We start from the raw sequence: 13,255 nt of genomic DNA on the forward strand, positions 1-13,255 counted from the left end.
GATCAGATTCCCCTTCTCCCATGGTCCACTCTTCTCTCCGATCAGATTCCCCTTCTCCCACGGTCCACTCTCCTCTCCGATCAGATTCCCCTTCTCCCAGGGTCCACTCTCCTCTCCTATCAGATTCCCCTTCTCCCACGGTCCACTCTCCTCTCCGATCAGATTCCCCTTCTCCCAGGTTCCACTCTCCTCTCCGATCAGATTCCCCTTCTCCCAGGGTCCACTCTCCTCTCCTATCAGATTCCCCTTCTCCCAATGTCCACTCTCCTCTCCTATCAGATTCCCCTTCTCCCAGGGTCCACTCTCCTCTCCTATCAGATTCCCCTTCTCCCACGGTCCACTCTCCTCTCCTATCAGATTTCCCTTCTCCCACGGTCCACTCTCCTCTCCGATCAGATTCCCCTTCTCCCAGGGTCCACTCTCCTCTCCTATCAGATTTCCCTTCTCCCAGGGTCCACTCTACTCTCCTATCAGATTCCCCTTCTCCCAGGGTCCACACTCCTCTCCTATCAGATTCCCCTTCTCCCACGGTCCACTCTCCTCTCCTATCAGATTCCCCTTCTCCCATGGTCCACTCTCCTCTCCTATCAGATTCCCCTTCTCCCATGGTCCACTCTCCTCTCCTATCAGATTCCCCTTCCCCCAGGGTCCACTCTCCTCTCTTATCAGATTTCCCTTCTCCCACGGTCCACTCTCCTCTCCGATCAGATTCCCCTTCTCCCAGGGTCCAATCTCCTCTCCTATCAGATTCCCCTTCTCCCACGGTCCAATCTCCTCTCCTATCAGATTCTCCTTCTCCCATGGTCCACTCTCCTCTGCTATCAGATTCCCCTTCACCCAGGGTCCACCCTCCTCTCCGATCAGATTCCCCTTCTCCCACGGTCCACTCTCCTCTCCTATCAGATTCCCATTCTCTCACGGACCACCCTCCTCGCCTAACAAATTCCCCTTCACGTACCGTCCACTCTCCTCTATTATCAGATTCCCCTTCTCCCAGGGTCCACTCTCCTCTCCTATCAGATTCCCCTTCTCCCACTGTCCACACTCCTCTCCTATTAGATTCCCCTTCTCCCAGGCTCCACTCTCCTCTCCGATCAGATTCCCCTTCTCCCAGAGTCCACTCTCCTCTCCTATTAGATTCCCCTTCTCCCAGGCTCCACTCTCCTCTCCTATTAGATTCCCCTTCTCCCAGGGTCCACTCTCCTCTCCGATCAGATTCCCCTTCTACCAGGGTCCACTCTCCTCTCCAATCAGATTCCCCTTCTCCCAGGGTCCACCCTCCTCTCCTATCAGATTCCCCTTCTCCCACGGTCCACTCTGCTCTCCTATCAGATTCCCCTTCTCCCACGGCCCACTCTCCTCTCCGATCAGAGTTCCCTTCTCCCAGGGTCCACCCTCCACTCCGATCAGATTCCCCTTCTCCCAGGGTTCACTCTCCTCTCCTATCAGATTTCCCTTCTCCGACGGTCCACTCTCCTCTCCGATCAGATTCCCCTTCTCCCATGGTCCACTCTTCTCTCCGATCAGATTCCCCTTCTCCCACGGTCCACTCTCCTCTCCGATCAGATTCCCCTTCTCCCAGGGTCCACTCTCCTCTCCTATCAGATTCCCCTTCTCCCACGGTCCACTCTCCTCTCCGATCAGATTCCCCTTCTCCCAGGTTCCACTCTCCTCTCCGATCAGATTCCCCTTCTCCCAGGGTCCACTCTCCTCTCCTATCAGATTCCCCTTCTCCCACGGTCCACTCTCCTCTCCTATCAGATTCCCCTTCTCCCACGGTCCACTCTCCTCTCCTATCAGATTCCCCTTCTCCCAAGCTCCACCCTCCTTTCTTATCAGATTCCCCTTCTCCCGCGGTCCACTCTCCTCTCCGATCAGATTCCCCTTCTCCCACGGTCCACTCTCCTCTCCTATCAGATTCCCCTTCTCCCAGGGTCCACCCTCCTCTCCTATCAGATTCCCCTTCTCCCACGGCCCACTCTCCTCTCCGATCAGAGTTCCCTTCTCCCAGGGTCCACCCTCCTCTCCGATCAGATTCCCCTTCTCCCAGGGTCCACTCTCCTCTCCTATCAGATTCCCATGGTCCACTCTCCTCTCCTGTCAAATTCCCCTTCTCCCAGGTTCCACTCTCCTCTCCGATCAGATTCCCCTTCTCCCAGGTTCCACTCTCCTCTCCGATCAGATTCCCCTTCTCCCAGGGTCCACTCTCCTCTCCTATCAGATTCCCCTTCTCCCACGGTCCACTCTCCTCTCCGATCAGATTCCCCTTCTCCCACTGTCCACTCTCCTCTCCTATCAGATTCCCCTTCTCCCAGGGTCCACCCTCCTCTCCTATCAGATTCCCCTTCTCCCAGGCTCCACCCACCTCTCCTATCAGATTCCCATTCTCCCAGGGTCCACTCTCTTCCCCTATCAGATTCCCCTTCTCCCAGTCTCTACCCACCTCTCCTATCAGATTCCCCTTCTCCCAGGGTCCACTCTCCTCTCCGATCAGATTCCACTTCTCCCAGAGACCACTCTCCTCTCCTATCAGATTCCCCTTCTCCCAGGGTCCACTCTCCTCTCCTATCAGATTCCCCTTCTCCCACTGTCCACACTCCTCTCCTATCAGATTCCCCTTCCCCCAGGGTCCACCCTCCTCTCCTATCAGATTCCCCTTCTCCCAGGCTCCACTCTCCTCTCCTATCAGATTCCCCTTCTCCCACGGTCCACTCTCCTCTCCTATCAGATAGCCCTTCTCCCAGGGTCCACTCTCCTCTCCGATCAGATTCCCCTTCACCCAGGGTCCACTCTTCTCTCCAATCAGATTCCCATTCTCTCACGGTCCACCCTCCTCTCCTGTCAGATTCCCCTTCTCCCAGGGTCCACTCTCCTCTCCGATCAGATTCCCCTTCTCCCACGGTCCACTCTCCTCTCCTATCAGATTCCCCTTCTCCCAGGGTCCACTCTCCTCTCCTAACAAATTCCCATTCTCTCACGGTCCACCCTCCTACCCTAACAAATTCCCCTTCACACATGGTCCACTCTCCTCTCCGATCTGATTCCCCTTCTCCCACGGTCCACTCTCCTCTCCTATCAGATTCCCCTTCTACCAGGGTCCACCCTCTTCTCCTATCAGATGCTCCTTCTCCCACGGTCCACTCTGCTCTCCTATCAGATTCCCCTTCTCCCACGGTCCACTCTCCTCTCCTATCAGATGCCCCTTCTCCCAGGGTCCACTCTACTCTCCTATCAGATTCCCCTTCTCCCAGGGTCCACACTCCTCTCCTATCAGATTCCCCTTCTCCCACGGTCCACTCTCCTCTCCTATCAGATTCCCCTTCTCCCATGGTCCACTCTCCTCTCCTATCAGATTCCCCTTCTCCCAGGCTCCACTCTCCTCTCCGATCAGATTCCCCTTCCCCCAGGGTCCACTCTCCTCTCTTATCAGATTTCCCTTCTCCCACGGTCCACTCTCCTCTCCGATCAGATTCCCCTTCTCCCAGGGTCCACTCTCCTCTCCTATCAGATTCCCCTTCTCCCAATGTCCACTCTCCTCTCCTATCAGATTCCCCTTCTCCCAGGGTCCACCCTCCTCTCCTATCAGATTCCCCTTCTCCCAGGGTCCACTCTCCTCTCCTATCAGATTCCCCTTCTCCCAATGTCCACTCTCCTCTCCTATCAGATTCCCCTTCTCCCAGGGTCCACTCTCCTCTCCTATCAGATTCCCCTTCTCCCACGGTCCACTCTCCTCTCCTATCAGATTTCCCTTCTCCCACGGTCCACTCTCCTCTCCGATCAGATTCCCCTTCTCCCAGGGTCCACTCTCCTCTCCTATCAGATTTCCCTTCTCCCAGGGTCCACTCTACTCTCCTATCAGATTCCCCTTCTCCCAGGGTCCACACTCCTCTCCTATCAGATTCCCCTTCTCCCACGGTCCACTCTCCTCTCCTATCAGATTCCCCTTCTCCCATGGTCCACTCTCCTCTCCTATCAGATTCCCCTTCTCCCATGGTCCACTCTCCTCTCCTATCAGATTCCCCTTCCCCCAGGGTCCACTCTCCTCTCTTATCAGATTTCCCTTCTCCCACGGTCCACTCTCCTCTCCGATCAGATTCCCCTTCTCCCAGGGTCCAATCTCCTCTCCTATCAGATTCCCCTTCTCCCACGGTCCAATCTCCTCTCCTATCAGATTCTCCTTCTCCCATGGTCCACTCTCCTCTGCTATCAGATTCCCCTTCACCCAGGGTCCACCCTCCTCTCCGATCAGATTCCCCTTCTCCCACGGTCCACTCTCCTCTCCTATCAGATTCCCATTCTCTCACGGACCACCCTCCTCGCCTAACAAATTCCCCTTCACGTACCGTCCACTCTCCTCTATTATCAGATTCCCCTTCTCCCAGGGTCCACTCTCCTCTCCTATCAGATTCCCCTTCTCCCACTGTCCACACTCCTCTCCTATTAGATTCCCCTTCTCCCAGGCTCCACTCTCCTCTCCGATCAGATTCCCCTTCTCCCAGAGTCCACTCTCCTCTCCTATTAGATTCCCCTTCTCCCAGGCTCCACTCTCCTCTCCTATTAGATTCCCCTTCTCCCAGGGTCCACTCTCCTCTCCGATCAGATTCCCCTTCTACCAGGGTCCACTCTCCTCTCCAATCAGATTCCCCTTCTCCCAGGGTCCACCCTCCTCTCCTATCAGATTCCCCTTCTCCCACGGTCCACTCTGCTCTCCTATCAGATTCCCCTTCTCCCACGGCCCACTCTCCTCTCCGATCAGAGTTCCCTTCTCCCAGGGTCCACCCTCCACTCCGATCAGATTCCCCTTCTCCCAGGGTTCACTCTCCTCTCCTATCAGATTTCCCTTCTCCGACGGTCCACTCTCCTCTCCGATCAGATTCCCCTTCTCCCATGGTCCACTCTTCTCTCCGATCAGATTCCCCTTCTCCCACGGTCCACTCTCCTCTCCGATCAGATTCCCCTTCTCCCAGGTTCCACTCTCCTCTCCGATCAGATTCCCCTTCTCCCAGGGTCCACTCTCCTCTCCTATCAGATTCCCCTTCTCCCACGGTCCACTCTCCTCTCCGATCAGATTCCCCTTCTCCCACTGTCCACTCTCCTCTCCTATCAGATTCCCCTTCTCCCAGGGTCCACCCTCCTCTCCTATCAGATTCCCCTTCTCCCAGGCTCCACCCACCTCTCCTATCAGATTCCCATTCTCCCAGGGTCCACTCTCTTCCCCTATCAGATTCCCCTTCTCCCAGTCTCTACCCACCTCTCCTATCAGATTCCCCTTCTCCCAGGGTCCACTCTCCTCTCCGATCAGATTCCACTTCTCCCAGAGACCACTCTCCTCTCCTATCAGATTCCCCTTCTCCCAGGGTCCACTCTCCTCTCCTATCAGATTCCCCTTCTCCCACTGTCCACACTCCTCTCCTATCAGATTCCCCTTCCCCCAGGGTCCACCCTCCTCTCCTATCAGATTCCCCTTCTCCCAGGCTCCACTCTCCTCTCCTATCAGATTCCCCTTCTCCCACGGTCCACTCTCCTCTCCTATCAGATAGCCCTTCTCCCAGGGTCCACTCTCCTCTCCGATCAGATTCCCCTTCACCCAGGGTCCACTCTTCTCTCCAATCAGATTCCCATTCTCTCACGGTCCACCCTCCTCTCCTGTCAGATTCCCCTTCTCCCAGGGTCCACTCTCCTCTCCGATCAGATTCCCCTTCTCCCACGGTCCACTCTCCTCTCCTATCAGATTCCCCTTCTCCCAGGGTCCACTCTCCTCTCCTAACAAATTCCCATTCTCTCACGGTCCACCCTCCTCGCCTAACAAATTCCCCTTCACACATGGTCCACTCTCCTCTCCGATCTGATTCCCCTTCTCCCACGGTCCACTCTCCTCTCCTATCAGATTCCCCTTCTACCAGGGTCCACCCTCTTCTCCTATCAGATGCTCCTTCTCCCACGGTCCACTCTGCTCTCCTATCAGATTCCCCTTCTCCCACGGTCCACTCTCCTCTCCTATCAGATGCCCCTTCTCCCAGGGTCCACTCTACTCTCCTATCAGATTCCCCTTCTCCCAGGGTCCACACTCCTCTCCTATCAGATTCCCCTTCTCCCACGGTCCACTCTCCTCTCCTATCAGATTCCCCTTCTCCCATGGTCCACTCTCCTCTCCTATCAGATTCCCCTTCTCCCAGGCTCCACTCTCCTCTCCGATCAGATTCCCCTTCCCCCAGGGTCCACTCTCCTCTCTTATCAGATTTCCCTTCTCCCACGGTCCACTCTCCTCTCCGATCAGATTCCCCTTCTCCCAGGGTCCACTCTCCTCTCCTATCAGATTCCCCTTCTCCCAATGTCCACTCTCCTCTCCTATCAGATTCCCCTTCTCCCAGGGTCCACCCTCCTCTCCTATCAGATTCCCCTTCTCCCAGGGTCCACTCTCCTCTCCTATCAGATTCCCCTTCTCCCAATGTCCACTCTCCTCTCCTATCAGATTCCCCTTCTCCCAGGGTCCACTCTCCTCTCCTATCAGATTCCCCTTCTCCCACGGTCCACTCTCCTCTCCTATCAGATTTCCCTTCTCCCACGGTCCACTCTCCTCTCCGATCAGATTCCCCTTCTCCCAGGGTCCACTCTCCTCTCCTATCAGATTTCCCTTCTCCCAGGGTCCACTCTACTCTCCTATCAGATTCCCCTTCTCCCAGGGTCCACACTCCTCTCCTATCAGATTCCCCTTCTCCCACGGTCCACTCTCCTCTCCTATCAGATTCCCCTTCTCCCATGGTCCACTCTCCTCTCCTATCAGATTCCCCTTCTCCCATGGTCCACTCTCCTCTCCTATCAGATTCCCCTTCCCCCAGGGTCCACTCTCCTCTCTTATCAGATTTCCCTTCTCCCACGGTCCACTCTCCTCTCCGATCAGATTCCCCTTCTCCCAGGGTCCAATCTCCTCTCCTATCAGATTCCCCTTCTCCCACGGTCCAATCTCCTCTCCTATCAGATTCTCCTTCTCCCATGGTCCACTCTCCTCTGCTATCAGATTCCCCTTCACCCAGGGTCCACCCTCCTCTCCGATCAGATTCCCCTTCTCCCACGGTCCACTCTCCTCTCCTATCAGATTCCCATTCTCTCACGGACCACCCTCCTCGCCTAACAAATTCCCCTTCACGTACCGTCCACTCTCCTCTATTATCAGATTCCCCTTCTCCCAGGGTCCACTCTCCTCTCCTATCAGATTCCCCTTCTCCCACTGTCCACACTCCTCTCCTATTAGATTCCCCTTCTCCCAGGCTCCACTCTCCTCTCCGATCAGATTCCCCTTCTCCCAGAGTCCACTCTCCTCTCCTATTAGATTCCCCTTCTCCCAGGCTCCACTCTCCTCTCCTATTAGATTCCCCTTCTCCCAGGGTCCACTCTCCTCTCCGATCAGATTCCCCTTCTACCAGGGTCCACTCTCCTCTCCAATCAGATTCCCCTTCTCCCAGGGTCCACCCTCCTCTCCTATCAGATTCCCCTTCTCCCACGGTCCACTCTGCTCTCCTATCAGATTCCCCTTCTCCCACGGCCCACTCTCCTCTCCGATCAGAGTTCCCTTCTCCCAGGGTCCACCCTCCACTCCGATCAGATTCCCCTTCTCCCAGGGTTCACTCTCCTCTCCTATCAGATTTCCCTTCTCCGACGGTCCACTCTCCTCTCCGATCAGATTCCCCTTCTCCCATGGTCCACTCTTCTCTCCGATCAGATTCCCCTTCTCCCACGGTCCACTCTCCTCTCCGATCAGATTCCCCTTCTCCCACGGTCCACTCTCCTCTCCTATCAGATTCCCATTCTCTCACGGACCACCCTCCTCGCCTAACAAATTCCCCTTCACGTACCGTCCACTCTCCTCTATTATCAGATTCCCCTTCTCCCAGGGTCCACTCTCCTCTCCTATCAGATTCCCCTTCTCCCACTGTCCACACTCCTCTCCTATTAGATTCCCCTTCTCCCAGGCTCCACTCTCCTCTCCGATCAGATTCCCCTTCTCCCAGAGTCCACTCTCCTCTCCTATTAGATTCCCCTTCTCCCAGGCTCCACTCTCCTCTCCTATTAGATTCCCCTTCTCCCAGGGTCCACTCTCCTCTCCGATCAGATTCCCCTTCTACCAGGGTCCACTCTCCTCTCCAATCAGATTCCCCTTCTCCCAGGGTCCACCCTCCTCTCCTATCAGATTCCCCTTCTCCCACGGTCCACTCTGCTCTCCTATCAGATTCCCCTTCTCCCACGGCCCACTCTCCTCTCCGATCAGAGTTCCCTTCTCCCAGGGTCCACCCTCCACTCCGATCAGATTCCCCTTCTCCCAGGGTTCACTCTCCTCTCCTATCAGATTTCCCTTCTCCGACGGTCCACTCTCCTCTCCGATCAGATTCCCCTTCTCCCATGGTCCACTCTTCTCTCCGATCAGATTCCCCTTCTCCCACGGTCCACTCTCCTCTCCGATCAGATTCCCCTTCTCCCAGGGTCCACTCTCCTCTCCTATCAGATTCCCCTTCTCCCACGGTCCACTCTCCTCTCCGATCAGATTCCCCTTCTCCCAGGTTCCACTCTCCTCTCCGATCAGATTCCCCTTCTCCCAGGGTCCACTCTCCTCTCCTATCAGATTCCCCTTCTCCCACGGTCCACTCTCCTCTCCTATCAGATTCCCCTTCTCCCACGGTCCACTCTCCTCTCCTATCAGATTCCCCTTCTCCCAAGCTCCACCCTCCTTTCTTATCAGATTCCCCTTCTCCCGCGGTCCACTCTCCTCTCCGATCAGATTCCCCTTCTCCCACGGTCCACTCTCCTCTCCTATCAGATTCCCCTTCTCCCAGGGTCCACCCTCCTCTCCTATCAGATTCCCCTTCTCCCACGGCCCACTCTCCTCTCCGATCAGAGTTCCCTTCTCCCAGGGTCCACCCTCCTCTCCGATCAGATTCCCCTTCTCCCAGGGTCCACTCTCCTCTCCTATCAGATTCCCATGGTCCACTCTCCTCTCCTGTCAAATTCCCCTTCTCCCAGGTTCCACTCTCCTCTCCGATCAGATTCCCCTTCTCCCAGGTTCCACTCTCCTCTCCGATCAGATTCCCCTTCTCCCAGGGTCCACTCTCCTCTCCTATCAGATTCCCCTTCTCCCACGGTCCACTCTCCTCTCCGATCAGATTCCCCTTCTCCCACGGTCCACTCTCCTCTCCGATCAGATTCCCCTTCTCCCAGGGTCCACTCTCCTCTCCTATCAGATTCCCCTTCTCCCACGGTCCACTCTCCTCTCCGATCAGATTCCCCTTCTCCCAGGTTCCACTCTCCTCTCCGATCAGATTCCCCTTCTCCCAGGGTCCACTCTCCTCTCCTATCAGATTCCCCTTCTCCCACGGTCCACTCTCCTCTCCTATCAGATTTCCCTTTCTCCCACGGTCCAATCTCCTCTCCTATCAGATTCCCCTTCTCCCACGGTCCACTCTCCTCTCCTATCAGATTCCCCTTCTCCCAGGCTCCACTCTCCTCTCCTATCAGATTCCCCTTCTCCCAGGGTCCACCCTCCTCTCCTATCAGATTCCCCTTCTCCCAGGCTCCACTCTCCTCTCCGATCAGATTCCCCTTCTCCCACTGTCCACTCTCCTCTCCGATCAGATTCCCCTTCTCCCAGGGTCCACTCTCCTCTCCTATCAGATTCCCCTTCTCCCACGGTCCACTCTCCTCTCCGATCAGATTCCCCTTCTCCCAGGTTCCACTCTCCTCTCCGATCAGATTCCCCTTCTCCCAGGGTCCACTCTCCTCTCCTATCAGATTCCCCTTCTCCCACGGTCCACTCTCCTCTCCTATCAGATTCCCCTTCTCCCACGGTCCACTCTCCTCTCCTATCAGATTCCCCTTCTCCCAAGCTCCACCCTCCTTTCTTATCAGATTCCCCTTCTCCCGCGGTCCACTCTCCTCTCCGATCAGATTCCCCTTCTCCCACGGTCCACTCTCCTCTCCTATCAGATTCCCCTTCTCCCAGGGTCCACCCTCCTCTCCTATCAGATTCCCCTTCTCCCACGGCCCACTCTCCTCTCCGATCAGAGTTCCCTTCTCCCAGGGTCCACCCTCCTCTCCGATCAGATTCCCCTTCTCCCAGGGTCCACTCTCCTCTCCTATCAGATTCCCATGGTCCACTCTCCTCTCCTGTCAAATTCCCCTTCTCCCAGGTTCCACTCTCCTCTCCGATCAGATTCCCCTTCTCCCAGGTTCCACTCTCCTCTCCGATCAGATTCCCCTTCTCCCAGGGTCCACTCTCCTCTCCTATCAGATTCCCCTTCTCCCACGGTCCACTCTCCTCTCCGATCAGATTCCCCTTCTCCCACGGTCCACTCTCCTCTCCGATCAGATTCCCCTTCTCCCAGGGTCCACTCTCCTCTCCTATCAGATTCCCCTTCTCCCACGGTCCACTCTCCTCTCCGATCAGATTCCCCTTCTCCCAGGTTCCACTCTCCTCTCCGATCAGATTCCCCTTCTCCCAGGGTCCACTCTCCTCTCCTATCAGATTCCCCTTCTCCCACGGTCCACTCTCCTCTCCTATCAGATTCCCCTTCTCCCAGGGTCCACTCTGCTCTCCTGTCAGATTCCCCTTCTCCCACGGTCCACTCTCCTCTCCTATCGGATTCCCCTTCTCCCACGGTCCACTCTGCTCTATCAGATTCCCCTTCTCCCACGGCCCACTCTCCTCTCCGATCAGATTCCCCTTCTCCCACTGTCCACTCTCCTCTGCTATCAAATTCCCCTTCTCATACGGTGCACTCTCCTCTCCGATCAGATTTCCCTTCTCCCACGGTCCAGTCTCCTCCCCTATCAGATTCCCCTTCTCCCACGGTCCACTCTCCACTCCTATCAGATTCCCCTTCTCCCAGGGTCCACTCTCCTCTTTGATCATATTCCCCTTCTCCCAGAGTCCACTCTCCTGTCCTATCATATTCCCCTTCTCCCACAGTCCACTCTCCTCTCCTATCAGATTCCCCTTCTGCCACTGTCCACACTCCTCTCCTCTGAGATTCCCTACCTCCCACTGTCCACTCTCCTCTTATATATGATTCCCTACCTCCCATGGCCTACTCTCCTCTTCTTCAGCTGTTACCTTTTCCACCTATCACCTCCTAGTTTCTTACTTCATCCCCACCCACCCATCTTATCTTAACCTGGTTTCAGTTGTCATCTACAGTTTGGACTTGATCCCCCACCCCAACTGTATTATCTTGGCTCTTCCCTTCCTTACCAGTCCCCAATGTCAACTGTTCACTCCGCTGGACAGACGCTGCCTGTTTAACCGACTGTGGATTTCAGCATTGGCATTGTCCCTTGTGTAAATGATTAAATGCCTGTTTAGCAAAAGGCAATTATTGCAAGCTGATACAGACCATGTATCTGTAACTTCTTTGTAACAGGGTATTACAGAGCCCTGAAGAAAACTGCTGGAGGTGAAGGGACACTGCCTTCAATTGTCTACGGCCTTCGTGAGGACTGTGTGTGTCCAGGTGAGATACCTGGGGTAAGGAGGTGAGGCAGGGGCTGGTGCATCCAGCTGAGGAGGCACACCCAGGTGGTGGGGGTGTGGGAGATGGTGATGCTGTAGGAGATGATTACTGGAGTCAAAACCGCCCCGTTGTCATGGTACGGCTCTGAAGAGTTTGACCAGGGATTCCTGTAAACTGGCAGGGACAACTTCATTCAGCTGCACACCAGAGATGGGGAGAGTGACTCAAGCTGAGCCCTACTGTCCACGTGTGCTCAGCTCTGGGCTCCCACCAGTGGAGTCTTACTCATTTGTTTGCCAGAACATTCTCCTGGGGGTTGCTGACCACACCGTCTGACCTCTCACCCCTGATGGACACACACCGTCTGACCCCTCACCCCCAATGGTCCCACACCGTCTGACCCCTCACCCCTGATGGACACACACCATCTGACCCATGACTCCTCTCCCCCAATGGTCCCACACCGTCTGACCCCTCACCCCTGATGGACACACACCATCTGACCCATGACTCCTCACCCCCAATGGTCCCACACCGTCTGACCCCTCACCCCTGATGGACACACACCGTCTGACCCCTCACCCCCAATGTCTCACACTGTCTGACCCCTCACCCCCAATGGTCCCACACCGTCTGACCCCTCACCCCCAATGGTCCCACACCGTCTGACCCCTCACCCCCAATGTCCCACACTGTCTGACCCCTCACCCCCAATGGTCCCACACCGTCTGACCCCTCACCCCTGATGGACACACACCATCTGACCCATGACTCCTCTCCCCCAATGGTCCCACACCGTCTGACCCCTCACCCCTGATGGACACACACCATCTGACCCATGACTCCTCACCCCCAATGGTCCCACACCGTCTGACCCCTCACCCCTGATGGACACACACCGTCTGACCCCTCACCCCCAATGTCTCACACTGTCTGACCCCTCACCCCCAATGGTCCCACACCGTCTGACCCCTCACCCCCAATGGTCCCACACCGTCTGACCCCTCACCCCCAATGTCCCACACTGTCTGACCCCTCACCCCCAATGGTCCCACACCGTCTGACCCCTCACCCCCAATGGTCCCACACCGTCTGACCCCTCACCCCCAATGGTCCCACACCGTCTGACCCCTCACCCCCGATGGTCCCACACCGTCTGACCCCTCACCCCCGATGGTCCCACACTGTCTGACCCCTCACCCCTGATGGTCCCACACCATCTGACCCCTCACCCCCGATGGTCCCACACCATCTGACCCCTTACCCCCGATGGTCCCACACTGTCTGACCCCTCACCCCCAATGGTCCCACACCATCTGACCCCTCACCCCTGATGGTCCCACACCGTCTGACCCCTCACCCCCGATGGTCCCACACCGTCTGACCCCTCACCCCCAATGGTCCCACACCATCTGACCCCTCACCCCTGATGGTCCCACACCATCTGACCCCTCACCCCCAATGGTCCCACACCATCTGACCCCTCACCCCCAATGGTCCCACACCGTCTGACCCCTCACCCACTATGGTCCCACACTGTCTGACCCCTCACCCCTGATGGTCCCACTCCGTCTGACCCCTCACCCCCAATGGTCCCACACCATCTGACCCCTCACCCCTGATGGACACACACCGTATGACCCATGACTCCTCACCCCCAATGGTCCCACACCGTCTGACCCCTCACCCCCAATGGTCCCACACCGTCTGACCCCTCACCCCTGATGGACACACACCGTCTGACCCCTCAACCATGA

General features: G+C 56.5%; 1 protein-coding gene across 4 annotated transcripts in view; it reads left to right on the top strand.

Moving 5' to 3' along the window:
- Positions 1–13,255, top strand: part of cd82b (CD82 molecule b) — a 97,479-nt gene that overhangs the window by 60,541 nt on the left and 23,683 nt on the right. For 3 of the 4 annotated variants that reach the window (XM_059975408.1, XM_059975410.1, XM_059975409.1), the window contains exon 2: positions 11,409–11,498. The exons of the other annotated variant lie outside the window; for it this stretch is intronic. The gene's annotated coding sequence lies outside the window, so the exon portion shown is untranslated. The remainder of the gene's footprint in view (positions 1–11,408; positions 11,499–13,255) is intronic. 4 annotated transcript variants of the gene reach the window in all.

The sequence above is a fragment of the Hypanus sabinus genome, chromosome 7 (genome assembly GCF_030144855.1).
Source record: "Hypanus sabinus isolate sHypSab1 chromosome 7, sHypSab1.hap1, whole genome shotgun sequence".
Taxonomy (NCBI): Eukaryota; Metazoa; Chordata; class Chondrichthyes; order Myliobatiformes; family Dasyatidae; genus Hypanus; species Hypanus sabinus.